Here is a 23,796-nt window from a genome sequence, read left to right as displayed (position 1 = left end):
ACTCTTTCACTGCTTAAAAATGGAATGAAATAAAATTGCAAACAAAGAATTAAATTCTCACTCAGGGGTAGAAACTGCTTCACATGGCCAGGTATTTTATCACCAGGGCTGGACAGCAAAGGTCCTGGGCTCACTCTGGCCCCGGGCTGGCAGCAGTCAGAGGTATTGCCACCACAGAGGGGGTCTCAGTTCCCTTTTCTCCCCCCTACCCTGAAAACTGCAAGACACTCCCTGGAGGGTGGTGAAACCCCTGAACAGCTTCCTCGAAACCCGCTCATAAACTCAGCCCACACACAGCACAACCAAGCCACTTCCACGGGGCTCTCCACAGTGGCCAGATTTATTTGATCATATGGGTGTCATATAGGCTATTAATAGCCAGGACGAACAAAATACACAAAAAATAGAGCTTGAGGTATTGCCTTTAATATGAAATGTAGTAAATATTACGATTCCAGCAGTACTTGGGTTCAGCACTCAGACAGTCTTTGGCAAATTACATGCCCTCCTACATGTCCTAGCCCTGTGGCATTTAGTTCTTTTCACTTTCTCATGAGTGAATAAAAACAGAGATAACAACCTTCCAGGAAGAAGAAAACCTCAAGAAAATAAGTACAACTTGAGATATTCTTGTAAGGAAGCAAGGCCATTCCAGGAATATAAAGTCTCTCTGGCCCTTTCTCTAGTGAGATGCCAAAGGCTGTGTCTACACAGCTTGGTGGCTGAGTTCCCTCTCTTGAGAAGAGCCCTGGCATGTCTGGTAGGATGCCTACGCACATGGCCATGGCCAGGCACCCAGGCTGAGCTGGAAGCTTGTAAATGAGAGCTGAAAGGTGGCAAAGATGAAAAACAGATTCACAAACTACTTCTCAGCCACAACTTACTCCGAGGTTAATGGGAGTTCATTTCAGGGCAAAGACAAACAAGCTGGCTGAAAAAACAGGAATGTGAGCTTCTCCTGTCCAGGGATGGATGGGTTTCATCCTGACAGATGCTGTCTAAAAGTCAGAGGTCTCTCCTGAAATAGTTGTCTTCAATCTCTGCACAAAGAACAGTGAATAGACACTTCCAGAAGGTGGTTAGTCCCATTCCATCCTATCCCATCCAAGATTTGTTACCCCAGAGCAGAGCTTCTCTCCCTCCATTGTCTCTGGGGAGGGTCTAGAGACTAGGTCCTAGCTCACTTCATCCTCAGACTTTTTCACTTGTGTGTTATTATGGGCAAGTCTAGGGGTGACTGGAAGGTCTGTTATGGCACTGCTGTGGTCCAAGCACTATGGTGAGCTGTTCTTTCAGACACATGCTATGGTTTGAATGTTATGTATATGTTAATCCTGCAGTGAGCTGGTGTTTGGCAGGGACTGAAAAGAGCGTATTCAGTCTACAGCTTTTAAATTGCACCAGAGCTTAGAGTTCATCTGCAAACTTACTGGAATGCTCATGCACAGAAAAAAATGTGACATCATGCTCACCAGATGTACCTCAATGTCAGGGCTGATTTTGCAAAAGTAGTTGCAAGGTTCAATTTAAAGATCAGTTTGTTTGGATTGAAATATTGTTTAAGAATCAGATGGCTTTCAAGTCAGCGAGTACTCTGTTTTAGTAGAGATTTTCTAGATATGATTTTCATGAAAAGAGGCTCAGCTGACCTTCTCTTTCAAAAATTTGTTGGCTCCTTTTACTAAAGGTCAGAAGTAAACTCAACACCTCAGATAATATTAATAAAGGTGTTAAAGTTACTCTAATGTACATTTTGCATAAAAATAGCCTAAAAAGGGAACATGGATTTACAAATTCTCTCAAGATCACTTCAAGCATGGTTCAATAGGCAGATGCTTCTGCTGCCACACTGGTCTATAATGCCATGCATCTTAATAATGCCTATAATTCCTACATCTTAATAATGTAGGTAAAGTCTGCTCTGTCCAGTATACAGTGGTCAGGACATCCCAGAAGAAATGGAACTAGAGAAGATGGAGGCTGTCTGAAGACCACACAAGTCAGGAAGGTGGCATCCATTTACTTTAGCATTAGGTGTCAAAAAGCTGCAGGTCTGGTTTAAGCTAGTGGTCTAGCCTGCTCTATAACCAGTGCAAAGATGGAGGTCCCTCTGGAGCTGAGCCATCTTAGTCATTTAGGCTGAGGAGGAATGAACCTCGTCCCATGTGCCTGGGCCACATATTTGGATGAGATGCCTAACCTTTAGATGGCTGAGAGAAGTCTTCCCAGCAAGATAAATGATGACTGATTCTGGGCCAGACACTCAGAGGTCTTACCTGCAAGTAAAAAATGTGAGTGTAATCACTGATACAAGTGGTCGCCAGGATGGAAGCAGAGTGCCAAGACAGCTTCCAGGTGGGGAAAGCATGGTTTTATCCTTTGAGCAGAGTGTAACTCCTGTACATTACCTAAAGGGTTAAAAGCTTAAATCTTGGCAGAGACAAGGATAGTGGGTTTTTCATGAGGTTTAGGGACATGGAAAGGGCAGATTACCCTGTTGTCACCTTATGCCTGCTCCTTTTACCAACTGCTGACAAGAAGTGGAATTTTTCTGAAGATGAGGATTAATGTAATGGCTGCTTTTATTCCTCAGTATTTTTTTGGGTGAAATTTGATCACTGTTCTCCACATTCCTATTCCTCACCTGCTCTGGGAAGCAAACACAATTATTTGAAAACAAAAGCAGTCCAGGCCAAAAATCTCAGACTATAAATCACTTGAACTCTCACCAATATTTCTCTTTTTAAATGCAGTTAATTCCTTTACAGTCTGATCACTGTGAAAACCAACTAGCTCTGAATTTCTTCAATATGGGATTTCTAAATGCTTTAATTGTTGTATTTATTTCTAGATATGCACTGCCCAAGACAATATGAATAATATGTAAGATGTCTCTTGTTTTGGACCTGCAAGGATAGCAGGTCCTTGCAAATTAAAATGTTACAGTACCGCAGCATCTTTGGAGGAGTAACGTCATGATGTTATTGAGGGCATTGACAGAAATTCTAATCAAGAATGGATAGGCTGACCTAAGGCCTGGATCTTGTTTGTCCAGTTCTGGTCAGAGTAAGGTGGTGTCAGTGTCTTCTGACACCTGCACCCAGGTGTCCTTTGCAGGGTGGCTTGTACAGCTTGGGAAACATTGAGAACTGCTCCTAAAAGATTGTATATTCCTAAAAGATAGTATATTACAGAAATATTTCACAGTTCCTGCACAGGCTCTCATCTAACCTTTTATTTTAGTTTCTGTTTGCAGAAGCTCTTTTGTTGTTTTTTTGCTTAAAGATGATTTTGGAAGGTATCAGTTTCCTCAAAAAGGCCATTAAGGCCCAGAGCTGTAATGTAAACATCAAATAAAGATGAAGGAATGAGTTTTCCTTAATATTTTGGTCAGAGGACCTTCACTTGAGTGGCTAGAGTCAGTGGTTTTAACATTTAAGAATGATTGTATTTTGGAAGTGTGTTGCTGAGCAAGATCTGAAATGAAGAATCCACATTTTCACAAGCTAGAGAGTTTTATAATTTTGAGGACTACAATGTCTTGATTGTAGTTGTTTCCTTTCCCATCCATTTTATTCATAAATTCAAAGAAAAAAAAATCTGTGTGAAGAGCAGATGCAACTCACTTCATTAAATGATGAAAAGCCTTGTAATATCTAAATTAAAACACATGTCTAATTCATTCCCTTTATTAACTGCATAAATACCCACATATTTTTTTAATCACATGAAACATGAATTTTCCTAACAGTTACAATTAAAATATGCAAGAAAAATACTTAGGAACGTTGATAATTCAGTATTGTCTGATTTAGCAAGTCAATTAACCAGATCAAGGCCAGAAGATCTTATGCTTCTTTTGCTTGACTCCTGCTGAGTTGAATATGACTTTTGCTATTCGGAGATCAAGTAGCCACACTGTTAATTGTACTAGAGGTACACAAAAGGCATTAGAGGGAAACATAATCTGACAGGAAAATCAGAGAAGCCATAGGATGGAAACAACTGCCAGCCTTTATACAGGACAATGGCCTGCTATGCAAAGGAGAGTGACAGCTAGGAGGAAGTTTCAGTTCTGTCCAAACATTTTATTTTTATTGTGCTGTAATAATGAGCCAGCACAAGGATGACTGTGGTTGAAAACTGAGTTAGAATGAGGCACTAAGTCAGGCCAAGAATGCACCAAAGTACATCCTTGGAGCCAGTTCACAGCAGCTGCTGCTTGGTGTGCGCCGGAGAATTCCCAGCTTTATCTGAGATTGCAGTGAGGGATCGAAGGATCCTTTTTACCTCAGATTTGTATCACTCTGCTTTTAGAGCCTGGCTGCAGCATCAGAAACACCTGAACCCTCCATTACATGAGATCATGAAAAGCAAAGCACATATGGGGCCCAATGGCAGAAGGAATAAAGCCAGTGCTTACATTTAGTGATGGACTCAATTTTCCTCCTGTTTTATTGTAGAAAATCTGCTGTTCTGCAATAAATATGAAGGGAGAGAACCTGGGGAAAAGCAGGAAGAAGAAAAAAAATTTCAGTGGGATTGAGAAAACTGCACATGTAGGAAGGGGTTCTGGAGCTGCAATGTTCCCATGGGTGCTGATTGCATGCCCACTGTGGAACTGCTTTCATAGGCACATTTACAGCAGGAGAGGAATATCTGAAAAGAGGTGATGGTGGCTGAAGAGGAAGAACTCATGGTCTTTTGAGACTGGGGAGGATATGGGAGCAAGTATAGTTAGTGACAAAAACCACACTTTTTATTAAAAAGATCTCCTATAGCATTCAGTCCCCTGATTACTCAACTGGGAGATTTTACCCAGTATAAATATAATTTTGCCCCCCCTTTCCTTGTAGCATCTTAGGTGAGCTGGTGTAACCTGTGAAAAAGTTTTCTTTAAAATCTCAGTGTATTTGGCTCTTGCCAGCCTGCTCTCCACAAGGGAGCTGCTTCACTGGTGTCAGCTGGTGGGTATGCTGTGGAGCAGAATCTGACCTTTTGACCTTCACGTATTCCAGAAATAATTTGGGAAATGTGGAAGTTTTTCTTAGCCTTCAGCTCCGCGGTGGTTTGTAATCAAAGCCAATACATAGCAGTAACAAAAGGAAGCTGTCACATTGATAACTCTGCACTGAATGCAAGTGTAAATGCTCTCTATCCACAAACAGCTACTTTTTGGTGCCATTTATCTTCTGAATGCATGCTCGGATTTTACTTTGGCTCTTTTGTAGATGTTTGTTTTTGCAATTTGGACAGGTGAAACCAGCAAGTATGCAATTTGTGTAAACTAAGTGGTCTGTTAAGTGAAAAAAGCTTTAAAGTATACTGGCTGCAGATCTGATTTCCTCTAGCAATTCCAGCACAAGGACAGGACATGTGGATGAGTTCTTTATTTTGAAAACAAGTTCCTTTAGAACAACAGAGTGATTTTTGAAAGGTGTGGATATATATGAATTATGAGATTTATAAAAAGTCCCACAAATAAAAAAAATATCCCAATGAACCAAAACCTCAGAGGCAAAAAAAAGAGTAACCTGTGGGTGAACCTAAAGGCTGTTATACTATTTTTTTACAAGTAAGCTGACAATCTGTGTTTCAAAACGAAGACGAAGACTGTTCCATGGAAGAGATCTATGGCTGAACTATTTTACTATTTTGCTATGTCTTAGTATAAAAAAACAACCCATCTGAAAATTTTCCCACTAGATATCCTGATGAAAACCAGAGTGCTGATGTAGATCCAAAGGAATTAATGGAGATATATCAATTTGTACCTATTGCAGGTTTAACTCTTGATTTGTATTCAAGGACTTCAGCTCTGAGGAGTACAACTAAACACTGATTTTCTCTATGGTGTTACTTAGCAATGGGTGCTGTAAAATACCTCTAAGTTGAGAAAAAGAACAGAGAACATGTAGGGGAGACTGAACACAAGAAGAAAGGTCTAAGTGGCCTCTGCATTTATCATTGGGCAATCTCTTGTAACTGAGAGCTGAACTTTGTTTGCTCACGTATCTCTACAGCTCATGCTGTTGTGGGAAAGGAGCTGTGTGGCACCATCAGTGACAGCAGTGATGCCTGTACTGGGCAGGTCACCAGCTCAGGATGAGATGTTTTGTCCTGTGGGTAACCCATGTTGGTTCTGTTTTGGGTCTTGTGGATCAAATCCAGTGAGCACAGCTCTAATGCAGTCAGATAGTGGAGTGGCCTGCATATTTTTGCCTAAGAAAAACAAAAAAAATATTTTAAAAGTATGGGCCAAATAACCTAATATCATCCCACACTGGATTTCTAATAAATTCTAGCAATTTTAGAGATAAACATAACATTAATTGGAGCACTACCAGCTAAAGTAAACCCAGTTCTTATTAGGGGAAAGACCTACATAGTCTTGGTGATGATATGGACAAAATGGAAAATGGGTAAAATAAGAACTGCACAAAAAGAGTAAATTCATCCTGCTACTGCCCATCTAATGTGCTGCTTCATACATCCACCCTTACAAGAATATATCTTTAAACCAGTTATTTCTCTACCAGTGGGCCATTAAAGTGCCCTGGAAAGTGGTAAGATATCTATTTCATAATAACTTTTACTTTACCAGCAGGTGAGGCAAATTTTGAAGAGATGAAACGCCAAATTTGATTTAGTTATCTTTACATTATGAACAAGATCTCTATTCAGAGTTTTATACTCCCCTAAGTTTTAAAGGTTACTGTGAGACCTCTGTGGAAATAACCTTGGACTGGGAGCTGGATGGGCTGAAGGAAAATAAAGTACCACTTCACAACAATGCTTTCAAAGACCAAAGCAGCACTTTATCTCATGCATCTATGGCCATGTCATGACCATGGACTGGTCTAATAGGAAAAATGCTTCAAATATTAGTAACTGAAATATGTTTAAAAATGCAGAAATGGCCTAATTTATGTATTGTGCATAAAATATCATGATTAGCTTCAAGAAGCTGACCCTGGATCTGGTATTAATCCAGCAGGAACTTATTTTTGTCTCAAGTATGAAAAGGAAGAAATTATCAAATAGCTGTTCAAGTTAGCTTAATACAGCCACACTTCCATTTACTAGCAGATCAACGGTATTATGCTCATTTTTGTACATTCTTAATATTGGCTGTTGATTTCTTTTGCTTCCTATTTTGTTGAGCTCTGTAAGGTCATCCAGAATCATTCACATGAATCTAAAATATGGCATGATATTTATTTACTGTCGGTTATTTCTTTGCCAAAATAGAAAATGGCTGTAGACTTAAAATAGATCCTTGCATTATTCCCCATGATCTATTCAAACTCAAAAAGCTGGAGCCATTAATAGAGCCAAATTAAAATGCATGTGGCTGATAAAACTTAACACATGCAGCACAAGTAGAGAATAGTCAGGGCCTGTAGTTTTTAATGACAAAACAAACCAATAAATCATATCAAATGATTCATATAAACACGTAATAAGAGCATCTATTTACTTATCCAAACCTTGAGAAAAGTAATTTGTTAGTTTGAGCAGTGCCGTTGTTGCTGAGTGCTTTTCTCTGCCTTCAGATTTTGATGTACGAACCAGATTCACTGGAAACAAATTGGATGTTGTAAACGTCTCTTTTGGATTTTGATTTCCTTTGGTCTCCCAGACTGCTTGCAAGGATATTATGATCATTAAATATGGCTATTTCTTTAGACATTTAAGAGAAACTCAGTTCACCTGGTACTCCTGGTTGTTGGAAAGGAACTCTTTGCCCTCCAGCCATCAGTTCTCATGTTGTGACTGCCTGCTTTGCCACAGCTGAAGCCTGGTGCAAACCCCACTTTTGAGCACAGGTGTTGCCCGTAACATGTACATGTAGTAAACATGTCCTCTCTCTCCCATCTGACTTCAGTCCTGGTGTACCACTGGAGCTTTGACAGGAGTAATGAACTCCTGCTCTACCATAACAACAGACAAGGGAGAAAAACAAGGGTACAGGGCTGCTTTATTTAGGAACATATTTTAGCCAGAACTTTGTGTGCGGTGAAAGAACTGAGGGGAATATCTCTTTGCTTCATCTCTTAGTGGCAGAGGGAACCACAGCTATAGAGAGAACTTCCTCTAAATTCACCACTTCAAAATTTCTTAGGGATACTTTGAGAGTCACTGTAAATAGATATAAAGCAGAAATCTAACAGATTTTAGAAATGAAATAATATCTGTTTAGAAAAGGACACCTGCACTGTATAAAAGAATGCTGAATATTTCTTAGAGGGTCTTAGAAGCTGTCTTCTCTTTCTCTTCCTTAGGAACCTCTGCTGCTAAAAATTGCCTTTCGTAGGTAGCAAGTGTTAAACAGGATGCAACACCTCTGTGTTTTTGCCCTATGGCAGTCACTGCATTGGACTTGACGAGGCTGACTGAATTCCCACAAAGCACTTGCTTCTGCCTGACCATACTGTGTTTTCCACAGTCAGGGCCACACCTGTTGCTGAAGTGGTTGTAGGGTGCTATCCATGAAAATGAATCCCACAACCTATATGGTGGAGAGGAAGGGGTGGTTTAAGGATGCTGTCAGGGTTCATACTGATGGATGAGGCACAGGACACCAGACTACTAGCAAAGGTGAGCTGAGCATTTGATTTTGTTATCATTCTTATGGGCACACTGTTGCTGTGATCTCCAAAGCTGTGGTTTCCTTTACAGTGAAGATGGAGATGCCTTTTCATCACAGATGGAGAAGGCACATAATAGTTTCAGAAACTGCAAGTGTAGGCTTAAGTCAAGGGACTAGCTAGGAATTGTCTCTTAAATTCCTTTGGTAATTGTGGTACTGGTAATACTTCATGAAAGATGAATTATATATGTCTTTAAAGTGTCAATTATGTCATGTCCATTAACATAGAAAGACTTGTATTGCTTGAGGATATGAATAGCAGCTTACCCCCGCAGAAGAAATTACTGGGATCCTCTGAATTGTCCTGTTCTGAAGAATACATGAAGGATTGTGTGACAGGAGGAAGTGCAGCTGGCTCTGTTGGACTACTCCTACGTATTTTTTTTTAACTTGCCTATTTTTGTTGGATTTTATTCTTGAAAATATCCCTGAAGTATTTATGACCAAAATTCTTTGCACATGATTACTAACTCTTGAAAGAGTCTTTTTCTCAAGAGATCATTAGATGGCTGGCATGGTTGACCACAAAGGAAAGGCAGAAATTTCATTCAGAAATCAAAGAAGAAAGACATGAAAGAGAAAGCTAAAAGGAAAGGGAAAAGGGAGTTTGAATATGCCTTACATAGGCCTATTAAGTTCACATTTTATTTGTACTAGGTAACATGAGGAACACTACTGAACACTGCAGTGAAGCTCCAGGGAGCTTTTTAATTCTTTCCTTGCATCACAGAATTGATTGTTTTCTGAAAACAGGTACCTCAGGACTCTCTGAGTAGCTTCTAGCTTTTTACCATGTCTTCCTTTGTTTTCATACTGGTGACTCTCTTATTCCTAGACCCAGAAAAGCCATATGCCTTTCGTTCCCTAGTGCATGAACTGACAACTAAACTGCCCCAAATTTTAGCCTGCGTGAATAGCAGGAGCTGATTCTGTCTCCTGCCATGTACTGCTGTGTTCTTATTTACCTATGTATGAACTGATTTTGCTGGATGGATACGATTTTATGAAATATTAAAATTTACAGGCTGAAGAAACAAGGGGCTCTGTCCCAGAGTCCCTTTTCTTAGTCTGTGGTTTCACCACTCAGCCTCCCAACTTCTCCTAAACTAACGCATTTCTTCCATTAATGTGCATCAGGCAAGACCTATTGATTGGCCTCACAGCTTTTCTTTTTAAAATGAAATATTGTCTTTTTGCAGTAAAATGATACTTTCTTCCTCCCCTTCATACTTAAAGCAAAAAGTCATGGATGTCTTGTATTAAGCTTTTGGAGGTTAGGGTTAGAGAAAGGCAGTCACTCTTGAGATCTTGTTGTATCATGTTATTTTGAATGAAAAGACAATGAGAATTTGTCCATTGCAGTATGTCTCCCTGTGCTGGGATGAGAAGAGGCTCCATAACTGCACTTCTGAATGGCTGACGCAGAGGGAGGCTAGAAAGGATGGACTGGATGGCAGGCATGGACTTGTTCGCTTCCTTACCTGCACTCTGACACCTGCACAAGGTTAAAGAGAAAATCTGTTAAATCACATTATCACAACTTGAGATAACCATGTAGTAGCAGTTGCCCTGAAAGGCATCTGTCAGAGACTTTCTGGATGTGACTATGAACGGCCAGAGCCATTTACATACTGGTGGGGTGCTGAAGAACACTGGGCACTGCTTGAAAGAGTTGCAGAGTCAGGTTCTAATCTCATTTGAATCCAAGTAACTCCACTGAATTTCTGTAGTTTATATTTGATTTACAACTCTTGAAGACCTAAGAAGAGGTGTCTGAGGTTGCTTATTTCTATAATTTAAATTCAACAAATTCAAACTCATCTGGAATAGTCAATGTCTATTGTTAACTATTCAATTTACATTGTCAGAAATTTTTGCCTTTTTACTGGAACAGTAACCTTAAACCCTGGATCAAATATCCAAGACTTATGTTAGTTCTGCACAAATCTTTATAGTAGTCCCTGGTGAGTTTAACTAAAGTTAGTAAATGCTGAAGTCGATCTAGTGACTCTCTGGGCATTGTATATGACTTCTGCCTGGCAGATGGACTCTATGGAATTGAAGCAGGAGGACAGTTTAAAAAGGCAGCTGGGCATTAACTGGGAGACAGTATGACATGGACTCAACTGGTCAAGAGCAGAGACGTTTCCAGCCTAAACTTACTGTTTACTTATTTTCTTATCTTTTCCAGATTAAAGACAGGGTAGAAAATAAGTAAGCCCCCTTAATGATAGGATATATGCAGAACAAATAATGTCTCCCAAACAGTCTTCATGTGCTTCTATTTATAGTGAACTGAGGATCTAGAAAACCATGGAGTAAATCTGTTTTTCTGAGGGATCTCACTGTACTCTACACTACAACCAGATTTGTACAATGAAAACAAAACATAAGGGGGTACTGTCCTGGCAGAGCAGACTTGCTGTGTCTGCATGTCCTATCTTTTCTGTTGCAGATCTAATGGTCATTTTACTCTCTGATATTAGTTAAGATCACTACTGTTGTGGCTTTCAAGTTATTAACAAGTAGCAAAACACATAAGGAAATTAATTTATGTTCAGTTTATGCATATAACTAAGTTATATGCAAGGAAAATTTTACAAGTAATGCATGAAACATGCTGAGAGTAATTTATGAAATTAATAACTGGATTTTGTTATTTTATGAAGTGGCAATTTGAGCTTGCAGGCTAAATTTTGTCATCAATTCTCATGGAATTAATTTTTCTCCAATTTAGGCTGGTGTAACTGAGCAGAATTTGTTCAGTATGTTTAAAATAGAGACAGAAATTACTCATAACCAAGGCACTTCTTCACTACTATTCACACTTGTTCCCTTAGCACTGTTGTTGATGTTGTTTTTTTTCTATGGCAGCAAATAAACAAATTAACATAAGTATTATTTGGTAGGTTGTTCTATTTAAAGGTGTTGAGACCATGGAAAGAAAAAACATTAATCATGAAAGCTACATGAAGAACCACCTCCTGCAGACTTTGTGTCTCTGTGATTTAAGCAACAACTCTAAATTATTCTCAAGGTTTCCAGACCCATTTTGTTCAACCTTTAGTTAAAGATCACTTCTAGCAGGCAACCAGTTTTATTAATCGCTTGGGTGGTCATATGAGCCAGTGTGCTCTCTACACATATGTCTTGTAATAACTCTACAGTGACCATAAAACTGCTGCACATTTTATTATATGGTGACATATAGGCAGGAGAGAAGATGTTATAGCTGTAGGTGAAGCATATTTCTTGTAGCCTGGAGTAGTGAATGAAACTGATACTCAGGATTTAGAAAGAAAACCCCATCACTAGAGAAAAAATTACAGTGTGGTGCTGCTTTTCCTTCCCACCAGTGTTTCTGCAGGGAGATCTGCAATGCAGCCTGCAATTCCAGTCCACAAGGGCTAAAAATAGGTGCCCAGTGCTTGCTGGTTGCAGCACTTCACATCACACAAGCATGAGGGTCCTGGGGGACTGTGGTGAGGCCCCCCATGATCAGCAAGCTGCACTAAGAGGCTGCCACTCCTGCAGGAAAAAAATATCTTGTTTGTGAATTTCTGGAGAGAGGATGATCCTCCAGGTGCCCCTTTGCCTTTCTGCTGCCCCCAGCGAGGATGGGGACCTGGAGGGCATCCAGGATGGGCACTGGGGTATTGGGGTGTTGTGTTTGTCTGTACCTGCCTCCAGCCGTGCCTGGCCTGGTGCTGGTACTGCTGCCTAGGGAGCAAATTGTTGGGTGCATTCAGTGCAGCTGGCCCTTGCCTGATGTCAACCCGCGTGTACTGGCTATAGATGGGTGAAGTAAAAACAGCCCCTGCTTTCCTGTTTACGCACTCAGGCTTCCTCTGAGAAGTTCTTGAATAAAAACAGCTGGGCTTGACAAAATAGCCTTTCTATTTATTGCACTGGGAGCAAGCACGGTGATGGTGGAAAGGGGCTGGGTTGACCTAAATTGCCTGCTTGCGCCTGGGGGTGGGGTGACACTGGCTGGCTCCGCAGAAGGGGCTGCTTGTGGCCTGGTTGGTGTGCTAGGCCCTGGGTCCAGGGGCAGCCCTTGCTTACCACACTCCACCACACTTAGAATCCCTTTTGTGAGAGACCAGGAAAGAGAAAAACTTCATTTTAGTGGCTTTGTGGCATCCCAGGCTCCTTCCTTCTACCCTGATGAATTCTTTCTTCCAGTCCTTCCCAGTTAAGCTGTTAAAACTGGATTTTGGGTGTTTTCCAAGACTAGTAAAGGAGATGTATTTTCAACTATGACTAGAAGAGCATTTCTATAGATAGGAAGATGTTAGATCCTGTGTCTTAATAGTCTTTGGGGTAGTGGCTGTGACAACTGTTGTTCCTTAGTTCACTGTGAGAAACAGGACCTAAATTATTGTTAGAGACATGGACATAGGATAACTGCAGTTGAAAGGGACCTTGGAGGTCATCCAGGCAAAACTTCTGCTCAAGTCATGGCTAACAAGGATATGAGGAAATGGAATGAAGCTGTGTCAAGGGAAGCTCACAGTTTCAATATTAGGAAAAGGTTCTTCACACAGAGGGTGGTCAGGCACTGGAACAGGCTCCCTGTGGAAGCAGCCACAGTACCAAGACTATCAGAGTACAAAGAGTGTCTGGACAGTGCTCTTAATCAGATGGTTTACTTTTAGGTATATACTTTTAGGTAGTTCTGAGAGAAAGAGGGGTTTGGACTGATCCTTATGGGTCCCTTTCCACTTGAGGTATTCTATGATTCAATAATTCTAACTTACAGCTAGGTCTGACTGCTAGATGTATTTTAAATACCTCAAAGGATGGAAATGCCACCAGCATCTCTGAGCCCCTGTCCCAGTTTTGTACCACCCTCACCAGACCTGGTCAGATTTTCCCTTGTTGCAGCCTTTTACTGCTGCTTCTTGTCCCTTCCTGTGTTCCTCTGAGAAGACTGTAAGCCTCCTCTACAACCTCCCTATATGTAGTTCAAGACAGCAATTAGACCCCTCCTTAGTCTTCTCCACATTGAAAGACTCAGCTTATCAAATATCAATTGTTCCAGTCCCCACACCTCTGCTGCAGATATTCCTAGCTGGACAAAATCTCTCTCATAAATGGGCTCAGTTAAATTGCTCAGTTAAATGGGCTCAGTACTCCAGACAGAGACACAAAAGTACCAAAAGTACCAACTCGGCAACCTCTTCCTTTTGTCTTCTTGCGACCACCTTGCTAATGCAGCCAATGCATGGTTAGTCTTTGAAAGATGCACTGATTGTTCATATTTAACTTGTTGTCCAAGACCAGCCCAACACTTCCTTGCAGAGGAGCTGTCCTCAGTCTGTTCTCCTGCATCAGGTCAGTGTCAGCTCTAGCACATATCTCTGAGGAACATTGCTCTTCAATGTCATTCCTTTGAAGTGTTGACTGTTGCTCTAAGCCTGCCAGCCTAGAAAGTCTTTCACACATCTTGGAATCTGCCCAGGGTCCATGTCTGCCCAGTTTGTCTCCAGGCGGGACTATGTCAACAGGCCTGCTGATGGTGAGGAAAATGACATGCACTGCTTTGTTTCTCCACAAAACCAGTCCTCCTGTTGTAGAGGGCAGCTGAGTCAGCCAGGCAGTTTGTCATTGGTAAATTTATGCTGGTTTCTCCCAGCCAACTTCCTAAAAATGACTCCTGCGAGAATTTCTCTGTAATCTTTACCAGAACCAAGGTAATTCTGACTATTTTGTATAACTCCATCTCCTTGATTTTTTGAGGTTATTTTTGACTGACTGTAATATTCTTAATATATGGGAATTATTGATTTTTAGATATAAATATGATTTACTGATTGATTGATTGATTGATTTTAAGATGTAAATATGAGGCCTAGAACTCAAGGAATCCATCAACTATTCCTTAGAGTTATCCACATTCCCTAAAAAACAGTGTTTCTAATTTATAGGTGTTTGGCAACATACAACTACACATAGAAGCTAGAGGTAGCTTTCCATTTCTTTATTTACCAGAGACAGGATAGACTCATAACAGTGGAAAAAATTGAAAATAATAATATAGGTCAAAATTAGTAAGTATATCTGAAAATCAGAATACAATTGTAATTCTGTACATCCCAAGTGAGGTGTCTAATTATTAAAGCACTTAAATGTGTTTTCAAGTATAAGAGTTTGTACAGTGCAGGTCATTTAAAATTAAAGATTTTGAAGGCACTTTGATGGGCTTTAAACTAAAAATGTGTGTCTAATTATATAAATCAGAGTCTCTCATCAGTGAGACAGCCCAAAACCCCAAACTCTACCATTCGAACAGGAACAATACTATTGAAAGAACCTACTAATAGGTCAATGTTAGTGTGTATAAGCCAAGCAGCAAAGGGCAAAAACATACTCATTCACTGGATGTTAGGTGATCTGTTCAAGGAAACAAGCTTTTTGGTATATCTGGATTGAGAAAAAGAGGAAAAGAAGTTCACCTGCCTCTTCTGTCTTAGGTTAAATTGTGAAAATTTTTCTGCAGTGCTGCCAGTTTTGACAACTTAATTTCAAATATGTATAAGGTGGCATTTGATATAATGTCCCTACATGATCGGACAGCCATTCAATGAACTAAAATTAATTGTGCAGTTGAATCAAATCAATTAAGAAGTAAGAAACATTTCTATATTAAAAAAAAGTATCCCTTTTTATTTAATCTCATTGCTGGATTTCATTGTTCATTTGCTGCTGTTCCAGGCATAAGCCATTTGGCTTACACACATGTCTGGCCCACATTCCTGCAAGAAGTCTGTATTTACTATGGTGAGAGAGTCCATCAAAGAAAAAGAGAGAGATGTGAAGAGAAGATTCTTGGAAATTTGATGACTGGAAAAATGATAGTTCTTGCCAAGGATTTTTCTGAAGACTGGAAAAAACAACAGGACTGGGGACCAGCTATCTGTGGGGTAAGGGAACTTTTAGCGTTGACGTCTTCCATTCCTCAGAAAGACACAAATTCCAACCCATTAATCTCTGGTGGGGTCAGCAAGGTCTCCTGCTGTTCATAGTGCATTGGCAGTCAAAAATATTCTCAAAACATTTCAATAGGATTTGAGACCTCTATCCAAAACATTTTTTAAAATGTCATCTGACAAATAGTATTTTTAGCACAGCCTGATATTTATTAAAGCTTAAGAAGCTGAACAAGGTATCATGAGTTAAGAGTTTACAAAAAGCTGAAAATCTTTCTGGTTGTAACACTGACATTGCTACTAAATCTTACAGGGTATTTATTAGCGAAAATGATAATAACTTTATAAATCTAGACAGTGTGTGACAACAGACATTGATTTAAGGAAAAAATTACTTTGAGCTATGGTAAGAAGATGTTTCTCAAGACCTTGGCCTCCTTGTTTCATGTATAAAATTCCACCTCTTTGCTGGTAAAGAGCAGCCCTTGTCTGACTGTCAAAAAAAAAAAAGAAAAGACAGAGGCCTTGCTCAGATGATTGAACCCTACAATGGCAAAGATGGATGATTTCTCTTCTCTGTCTGAGAGAAGGAACTATAAGGAACACTCCTGAACTCATGTTCAAATGATATGAACTAGGCTATCTTAAATCATCAATAACATGTACTACTGTTGCCACTTAGACTGTTGAACTTTCAGAACAGATTTTAAGTTTCTCCCAGTAGTTTCAAGGTTTGGATACTTTCAATGAGGTTTTTATGCATTCACAGCATTCCTAGTATTTTAGGAGCAGCAGTAGCTTCTGATGAAAGTGTGTCCATTGGCACAACTGGGCCCTGTCAGCCTCAAGTAGCACAGTGTCGTCACCAAGATGCTCTCTGTCATTAATACCACAGTGCAGGTGATAATTAGTTTTGTCCATAGGTTCTGTTAGTTTAGCAAGTGTTTATTCACACTGAAGCATATTTTACTGGCAGAGAGCTCCAAATTCAGACAAATCTCAATTTTCTATTATTTTTAGCAAGTTTTGAGTAATTGTTTTCTGAGAACCACAATTATTCCTTCAGAAAGTCATATATGTAGGGCTCCAACAGAACACAAGATATCCTAAGACAGGAGGACAGAAGGTGCCTGCTAATCTTTTCCTGTAATTTTCTTGATCCTACAGTGCCTTGTACTGCTGAGGAAATGAGACAGTGAGCCAAAACCATCTCCCCAGGGCGTTGCCAAAAAGACGCTTTGTCCCTGAACTGTGAAGATGATTTTTTATGTCTTGCTCCTGTTTAAAAAATGATGCACAGGCTTGTTGGGGCTTCTCTGTTTGGTGAAATGATCACAACATGAGCTAATCAGACATGCACAATAAGGGGAAGACAATAATGTGTGATTACTCTTTGCACCATTGCAGGAATATTTTTAGCCTGTCAATGCTTTTCTTGCAGGGTTTGGGTGGACTCTGCAGTGCAGAAGGAAGTGATGAACATCTGAAGACTAAGTTGTTTGACACAGAATCACAGATTCACACATTCACAGAATGGTTGATGTCGGGTGGGGTCTCGATCACCTAGTCTGACTCCTCTGCTCAGAGCAGGGTCACAGGAGGCTGTCCAGGACTGGGTCCACCTGAGTTTTGAATATTTCCAAGGATGGAGACTCTATAGCCTTTCTAGGAAACAAGTCTGGACACTGGATACTGCTGAGAAGAGCCTGGCTCTGTCTTCACCTCCCCTCCCACTGATAAGCTCCACCAAGCTTTTTCTTTCCTAGGCTAAACAGTCCCAGCTCTACCATCCTCTCCTTCAATGACAGATGCTCCTGTACCTAAATCATCTCTGTGGTCCTTCCCTGGAGTCACTCCAGTATCTAAGGGACTCTTTTGTGCAGGGAGCCCAGGCTTGGATCCAACATTCCCGCTGAGTCTCACCCATGCTGAGAGAAGGGAAAGGGTGACCTCCCTCAGACTGCTGACAACATTTTCCTAATGCAAAGCAAGATGCTGCTGGCTTCAAGGACACACTGGTGGCTCATGTTCAACTTGGTGCCACCAGGGTGCCTAGATATTTTTCTCCAAAGCTGCTTTCCAGATGGTCAGACCCCACTTGTACTAGGGCCAGAACTTGGGATTTCTCTTTGTTGAACTTCATGAGACTCCTGTTGGTGCATTTTTCCACCCTGCAAGATCCTTCTAAATGGCAGCATGTCATGCTCATCTGGTGCATCAGCCACTCCTCGCAGTTCAGTATGGTCTGAAAACATACAGGAAGTGCATTATGTCCTGTGATCCAGGTCATAAATGAAGACCCTAAACCCTATGGGCCTCAGTACCAACCCCTGAGGTGACTAGCCTCCATCTGAACTTCATGCCACTGATCACAAACATTTGAGCATAGCAGTTCAGCCAGTTTTCCACCCATCTCACTATCCACTCATCTAGCTCACTCAGTATTTCACTTTGTCAATTAAGATGTTATATAAGACATTGTTGACACACTTGGTAAAATCCAGAATAAAAATCTTCACTGCTTTCCCCTGATCCACCAAGCCAGACATTTCCTCATACAAGGTTGGTCAGGCATGTTTTCTCCATTGTAAATCCATGCTGACTACTTCTAATCACCATTTTGTCCTTCATGTTTGTAAATGGCTTACAGAAGGATTTGATCCCTAACCTTCCCAGGGACTAAGGTGAGGCTGGCTGGGCTATGGAGATCACTGATCTCCTTGCCATTCTTGAAGATAGGAATGGCGTAAGTTTTCTTCAGCTGTCAGGACCTTTTGCTGCTTGTCATGATGTTTCAAAGACAATTGAAATTGACCTTCTAGTGACATTGGCCAGGTGTCTCTGCACGTGTGTGTTTGTCCTATCAAGTCTCATGTTCTTGTTTATGTTTACTAATCAGATTCTTCTCTACTGTGGATAAGTCTTCCTTGCTCCAGATTGTCCTTCTGGTCTCATGGCCTGGAATTGCTGAAGGCTGCTCTAATTGGTAAAGATCAAGGTGGAGAAATCATTGAGAACTTCCAGGTCCTTTGCTTTCAGGTCTCCTGCCCCTTTCAGCAGCAGGACCACATTTTTCCTAGTTTTCCTTTAGCTGCTCATACACCTTTATAAGCCCTTTCAGTCACCATTTATGTCTCTCCTGAAGTTCAACTTCTCATTTTCTTTGGCTCCCAAAATCCTGTTCCTGCACATGCAGACATTGTCTCTGTAATCTTGAGTCACCTGCCACTACTTCCATCTCGTGTATGCTTATGCACAGTGACAATTCATGTCTCCACCCCTCCCTTCTCCTTCCCTGCTGCTTGGCAGGCAGACAGCCAGGCAACTGCCAGAATTGCTCAAAGATGAAAATGGTTTGGCTGTCGTATAAGGCACTTATCTTTAGGTGACTACCCCACACTGCAGCAGCAGAAGTTGCAGCCAGCAATTGAGGTTTGAGGCCTTGACTAAAATGCCTGCAGTTCCCATCAGTGACTAAGCACTGGATTTTGTTTTCATTAGCTCAAAGTCAGAATCTCAATTACTGTGTAAAGTGCTGTGCTCTTTTCCCCTGCTGATGGCTTGATATCCAGATTTAAGCCCCAAACACATTTTCAGAACTTGGCAGGTGTAATGAAGCAGTGGAGACAGCTTTAACTGTGACAAAGATATCGAACAAAACTGTCATGTGGAGGACAGGAAGCACATTAATATTTCAAAGGCAATATTAATGCTCTTGCTGGTTGCTGTCGTTTGATACATCTTTGTTAAACTTTGAATAGCAGTGATTTTGCTGGCAGTGAAGTCTTGTCTTAATAAAGCAAGAGGAACATATGCTATATTGGCACTGTTCATGTGTTGGGGAGTCTCAGCTTTTCCTTCCATCGTTTTCTTTCGGAAGTTATTTGTCAGCACAGCAGTTATGACATTATCGTTCTATTACCGTGCTTCTTGACTCTGTTTTCCTTACTAGCAAGGCCATTTTTGTGAGTATTTCCATAATGTCATGCAACACCTAACCCATTTGACTCCAAAGAAGCAAACATAACAATAGACTGGTTAATACCTTCTATCATATTACTCTGTGAAAAATTGCCATTTAAATGCAGGCTAAGAGGCCTCAGACACAGAACGGGTCAACCAGATATGGTCAAGTCAGTGCTGAAAAAAGAAACAGCGTCACAGAACCATGGAATCACGGAATAATTTGGGTTGGAAGGAACCTTTGAAACTCAACTAGTCCAACTCCCCTGCAATGAACAGGGACACCTTCAACTAGATCAGGTATGATAAGCAGGACAGTCAAGGCACAGACTTCATTTTAATGTCTGTATCTCATGACTTGACTGAGTACTGTGACAACGTTGGCGGCTGTAGGTAGGGACAGAAGAGGTGACTATCAGGTATTCCCCGTATTTTTGACCATCTGGTTGCTAGAGTGCCTTCTGGGCCAGCAAGCCCTGCATCTCCTGCTGCCACTTCAATTGCTGCCATCTAGTGTCACCTTGTGGGAGGACAAACAGCAAAGGTTGTGCCTGTTCTCACTGCGGCGAGATCAAGGAAGACGCTTTCCTTTTTCTTTCAGAATCAAGTTGACTAGCAAGTATGATTTCAGCCATGGGACAGGCTAGATTCACACAGCTTTTTACCTTTTTTAATCTCGAGGCTAGAGCAGTTATCCAGGAGCCTTTAGCTATAGACACTCTTTTCTGCTAAATGGATTTGAACCCACATCATCTACTTCCCATGAAAATGCCCTCAATAGTAGCATAAGCACTTTCTTCTTCTGACCTATTTCTTGTCCTGCCATATGTGATCACCCACTTGCCACTTCTAGGGATGCCACCACAGTGGCTAGGATTTGCTGTCTTGGTTCTGTCTTGTGCTAGTAATTTGGATCATGACTAAAGTCAGTCTTTTTACAAGTTTCCTGAGGCAGACAGGATTTCTGGTGTCCTCTCTCTCCTGCAGTACCCCAAAGCTGGGACAGAATCAGTCTACTTCTTGGAGTATTGATAGGGCAACTGATTTGCTCAGTCTGGGTATGTAGTTACCAGCAGCATGCAGGAACATATTATAATGAAAGGCTATCTGAAACAATCAGAAAAAATTCTGTGTGTGCTGTAATTATCTTAAGAAACAACCTGCTCATTTGATAGTATTTTTTTTTTCCGTTAGAATGTGATTTTCAAAAACTTAATTTTTCCTGACCACAGTATCCTAAATAATGAACATCCACTTACAAGGAAAATTTGAAGGGATTTTACTAATGGATACAGCGGGGTTTTAGGGTAGAGTCATAGGTCCTCAGGCTTTGACTGGAATTTTTTAGGAACAGGGATCCTCTGTGTGCAGTAAATACATCTATATGTGTATTGTCTAGGGTATTAGCAGAACTATTCAAGTGCAAGTAAATATGGGAATGTTATGTTGAAAATCTCAGTTATTTCTAATTGATGAAAATACCCTGGTGTTTATACAAACCTACACAGTGACTCACAATGAAATGAAGTCAGCAAAATACCAGACGTTTTTACATCCAAAACAGAGACAAGAGCCATATGTTCATAAAATACTTCTCTCCTTAGTAAATGTTTATGAAGAAAATGAATGGATAATTTCCAAAAAGAGAGGCTTGTGTAATACTATTTTCAGATAACAGAAGTAATTTTTTCATTTAAGATTTTTCCTTTTCATTTGCTTATTTTCATTGCAAATCAGATAACACAGAGGGATATCTACTATAGCACTTGTAGATATTACTTTATTGTCGTCTCTGTCTACCAATGCAGCAAAAAATACAGGAAAACATTTTTCCCTGTAGACCAGAAACCCTTGACTGTTACTGAATGATGGCCCCGTATCCAGTGCCCATGGTCAGACAGAATTTTATCTAGTAGGTGTTGGGCCTGGAGAAACCCGATGTCAGTGGAAGACATTTTTCATCTCAAAGCTTAGTCTTGGGAGATACCAAGTTCAACAGCAACTGAGCCCTCTAAGGACATGGTAAGAGTTATTGCTTCTCCCTCAGGTATGGGGAATTGGGTAAAAGCAAATTTTGTTTTGGTCCTGACCTGATACTAAATATTCTCTTATTGAGCTTTTCTGCATTAATCTGAGTTATTTATTTTCTTCAGTTGCTTATGGATCTTTTAGTAATGAGGATACTAACTTACTGATCAATGTTGAAAGTATCAGCAGATAGACCCAAGCAGATTCTACAGGTAAGTAGCAAGTGTTTGCTTTCTTTTACAATATAAGGACAAGGAATCATTAAATGAAACTAGTAGGGGCAGTTTCAAAGCAAACAAAAGGACAAGGCTTCATTGAGAAAGAGAGTTAAGCCGTGGAATTCTGCGATGAAAAATACCATGGCTGTTAAAAGTTTACACGGGTTCAAACACAACTGAGCACATGCATTGGAGTAGAAGGTCTACCAAGAGCTGTTAAAAGGATAGACACATTCCCAGCCAAGGATTTTCAAGTCTATGCTTTGTTTTCATACTATTCCCCTTACCTCAGTTCCTGGAGCTGCGCAATAGTCTGGATTGATCTGTGGTGTAAATCTGTCTATTTGTGGAGCTACATGTTTGAACTTTGTCTTCCTGCCTATAAAGATGGCAAAAAACATCTCTCACATTCAATTCTGAGCAACCATCAGTAGCCTGTAGTGGATCCCAGGTAGGAGGAGAGTTGCAGAATATAAAACAATGTAAAGAATACAATACAGTTCGCAATACGAGTGCATTATGATAGCCATCCTGGGAAGCAAAAGAATGAGGACAAGTAGAGTTTTTATTTAATCTATCTGGGAGAAGAATTATTCATTTGACTGAGTTGCAGACTTTCATAATCTGGAATAATACACTGCCTATTTTTGTATGCAGAAAGAAAGTAACAGAAAAAACCCACATAGACATGTGGATTGATCCGGATTCTTTGCTGGTGTTGAGAAATAATTTTACCTGGTTTCTAGATTCAAGACAAGCTATTGTAGGTAATCATACTATTAACATTTTAATTTGCTTTGTGGGTTCTCAACCAACCACTAAGCTTATTTGTTTTCTTTGACTTGGCTATGTTTTTGATATCTGCAACAGGATGGTTTTCCTGTGTCACTGTTCATTTGGGCCAATATAAAGCATCAGTTATTTTCTAATATTTGAGTAATTGTGTGTGAGGGTAAGGGATGGGTTTACCACTCTTTCCTGTTGTACTGGAGAATTTGATATCCTGTGGCCTGTACACAATATCACATCTAATATTCAGAGCTCCTTGCTTAGATCATAATGGGGTAGGAAGTGTGCCTTAATAGGTTGCCCTACACAAATTGTCTGATAATTTATCATGGTCTCAGTGGTAGTTCTGGAAGCCACAATCCATGTTTTGTTTGCAAACAGGTTTTTCTTTATCGGATGTGGAGGTACAAAATCTACCTAAAGCTTTGTGTCCCAAACTTAAGGGACCATGTCTACAATCAGTAGATTTTTCAGGTTTTTATTTCTTTAGTAAATTTGTAAGCTGGAAGTTGGTTTCCATGTTTGTGAGACACAGGAAAAGACAATGTTTATCAAGTCCCTTTTGTTAGCTAGTGCTGATGATAAGGCATTTGTAGGCTGACATTCTCTCTACAATCCAATATCTTAATACCTTTATATGAATCCAGCATTCAACAATTGGCATTTCCAGGTGTCAAATTCTATTTGCTGATCCCCAGTCTTTACTGGTTTTGGAGTAGTTTTCGAGGCTACTGTGTTAGTCCTTCAAGTGCAGAGATTCCTTAGGTCTTGCAAATTCTCAAAGTTGTTGTGCATCCACTGGGCTGCTGGCAGGACAGCCCTAGCAGGATGCTGGTCCTTGCTGCTGGATGAAGCTCTCTGTCCCAGTGACTGCTTCAGACTTCCATTCTCTGATGATCACAATCATCTTTGCAATCAACCTGTGGGCTTGTTCAGTGTGCACTAGACTATTTGTCCCTTGTTCAGGGAGTGAGGGCTATTCCCTTTTCTTGATATTTTCCTTTTGGTCTGTCTTTTCTAATGTATTTACATAAATCTTTAATTCATAAAATCCCACAATGCAGAGTAGCTCAGTATTGCAAGCTTTGAATTTCACCTATTTAACTTACGGGTGTTTTTTTCAAAGCTAATGAAATGGTTTCTGGCATCCTTTTAGCATGTACACCTTTTCAAAGCTTGATTTTAATAAAAATAATTTTTTATTGTAGTTTTT

This window comes from Anomalospiza imberbis, chromosome 2 (assembly GCF_031753505.1).
Source record: "Anomalospiza imberbis isolate Cuckoo-Finch-1a 21T00152 chromosome 2, ASM3175350v1, whole genome shotgun sequence".
Taxonomy (NCBI): domain Eukaryota; kingdom Metazoa; phylum Chordata; class Aves; order Passeriformes; family Viduidae; genus Anomalospiza; species Anomalospiza imberbis.
Note: the sequence above shows the minus strand (reverse complement) of the source record.